Source organism: Eulemur rufifrons, chromosome 3 (genome assembly GCF_041146395.1).
Source record: "Eulemur rufifrons isolate Redbay chromosome 3, OSU_ERuf_1, whole genome shotgun sequence".
In the NCBI taxonomy this organism is placed as follows: domain Eukaryota; kingdom Metazoa; phylum Chordata; class Mammalia; order Primates; family Lemuridae; genus Eulemur; species Eulemur rufifrons.
The window spans coordinates 75,088,577-75,091,346 of record NC_090985.1 but is presented as its reverse complement, the minus strand read 5'-3'; the positions used below and the strand labels follow the sequence as shown (position 1 = coordinate 75,091,346).

Below are 2,770 nucleotides of genomic sequence, written 5' to 3'. Positions count from 1 at the left end.
TCTCCGGAAAACACATCTAACCCACAAGGACTCATACAGACTCATGGTGAAGAGATGGAAAAGAAATTTGATGCAAATGAAAATCAAAAGAAAGCAGGTGTAGTCATTCTCACATCAGATAACATAGACTTCAAATCAACACAAGTAAAGAAAGACAAAGATGGTCATTATATAATGGTAAAGGGAACAATTCAACAAGAAGACATAACAATCCTAAACATCTATGCACCTAACATAGGAGCACCCAAATTCATAAAGCAAACCCTACTAGAGCTAAACAAAGTGATAAATAGCAACACCATAATTGCCAGGGACTTCAACGTCCCACTGACAGAACAAGATAAATCATCTAAGCAGAAAATAAAGAAAGAAACTCTGGACTTAAATGGACTCTAGAACAAAAAGATCTAACAGACATTTACAGGATATTTTTCCCCAAAACTATTGAATATACATTCTTTTCATCAGCCCATGAAACATTATCCAAAATTGATCATATCATACGCCACAAAACTTGTCCCATAAAATTCAAAAAAATAGAACTCATACCATGTACCTTCTCAGACCACAGTGCAATAAAACTAGAAATCAACTCCAAGAGAAACACTCAATTCTACACAAAGTCATGGAAATTAAACAACCTGTTGCTGAACAATTATTGGGTAAATAATTAAATTAAGATGGAACTCAAAAGATTCCTTGAACTGAATGACAAAGGGAACGAGAGCTATCAAAATCTATGGGATTGAGTTCAGCAAAAGCAGTCATAAGGGGACAATTTACAGCCTTAAATGCCTACATCAAAAAGATGGAAATATCAAAAATTAACAATCTAATTACATATCTCAAGGAACTAGAAAAGGAAGAGCAAACCAAACCAAGGCCAGCCAAAAAAAAGAAAGAAAGAGAGAGAGAAAGAAATAATGAAGGTCAGAGAGCAGAATTAAACAAAATGGAAAAAAAATACAAAGGATAAATGAAACAAAAAGTTGGTTCCTTAAAAAAATAAACAAAATTGATAGATCTCTTGCTAGAATAACAGGGAATAGAAGAGAAAGGGCCCAGATAAGCACAGTCAGAATTGAAAAAGGAGATATTGCAACTGATAAAAATATCATCTGTAAATACTGTGAAAATCTCTATGTACGTAAACTTGAAAACAGAGAAAATGGACAAACTTCTGAAAACACACAACCTCCCAAGACTCAGTCAGGAAGAAATAGAACTCCTGAGCAGATCAATCATGAGCAACGAGATTGAAGCAGTAATAAAAAATCTTCCAATAGAGAAATCCCCAGACCAGGTGGATTCAGAGCTGAATTTTACCAAACATACAAAGAAGAGCTGGTACCTATACTGCGGAAATTAGTCCATAACATTGAGAAGTAAGGAATCCTCCCCAACTCATTCTATGAAGCCAGTATCACCTTGACGCCAAAGCCAGGAAAGGACACACACACACACAAAAAAAACTATAGACCAATATCCCTTATGAATATAGATGCAAAAATCCTCAATAAAATACTAGCAAACTGAATTCAGCAGCACATCAAAAAAAGAATCTACCATGACCAAGTGGGCTTCATCCCAGGGATGCAAGGATGGCTCGATATATGTAAATCAATAGATGTGATCCACCACATAAACAGAGGCAAAAACAAAGACCATATGATCATCTCAATAGATGTAGAAAAAGCATTTGACAAAATTAAGCACCCTTTCATGATAAAAAACCCTCAAAAACTTGGTATAAAAGAAACATATCCAAAAAGTAGAAAAGCTATATATGACAAATCCACAGTCAGATTCATATTGAATGGGGAAAAGTTAAAAGCGTTTTCACTAAGCACTAGAACAAATCAAGGGTGCCCACTGTTACCACTTCTATTCAACATAATGCTGGAAGTCCTAGACAGAGCAATCAGGCAAGAGAAAGATATAAAAGGCATCCAAATCAGGAAAGACGAGGTCAAACTATTGCTTTTTGCTGATGATATGATCTAGAAAACACCAAAGATTCTACCAAAAGACTCTTGGAAGAAGATAAATAAATTCAGGAAATTCTCAGGTTACAAAATCAATGTACAGAAATCAGTGGCATTCCACCAATGACGTTCAAGCTGAGAGTCAAATAAAAGCATCAATACCATTCACAGTAGCCCAAAGAAAATAAAATACTTAGGAATATACTTAACCAAGGAGGTAAAAGATTTCTACAAAGAGAACTATGAAACACTGAGGGGAAAAAAAATTACAGATAACACAAACAAATGGAAAAACATATCATGCTCATGGATTGGTAGAATCAACATTGTTAAAATGTCCATACCACCCAAAGTTATTTACAGATTCAATGCAATCCCTGTCAAAATACCATTGTCATAATTTCTCGGCCTTTTGGCTAAGATCAAGTATAGTATCTGTTCTTAACAGTTTAAAATACCAATGTCATATTTCACAGATCTAGAAAAAATAATTCCACACTTTGTTTGGAACCAGAAAAGAGCCAGAATAGCCAAAGCAATCTTAAGCAAAAAGAACAAATCAGGAGGCGTTGCATTACCAGATTTCAAACTATACTAAAAGGCTATAGTAACCAAAACAGCATGGTATTGACACAAAAATAGAGACATAGTCCAATGGAATTGAACAGAGAACCTAATTATAAAATCATCCATATACATCCAACCTATCTTTGACAAAGCAGACAGCAGTATACACTAGGGAAAATAAGCCATATTCAATAAATGGTGCTGGAAGAATTGCATAG

At 34.7% G+C, this 2,770-nt stretch overlaps 1 pseudogene; it reads left to right on the top strand.

Moving 5' to 3' along the window:
• The first annotated feature begins 2,381 nt into the window (after positions 1 to 2,381).
• Positions 2,382 to 2,487, top strand: LOC138382016 (U2 spliceosomal RNA; annotated as a pseudogene).
• Positions 2,488 to 2,770: the final 283 nt, after the last annotated feature.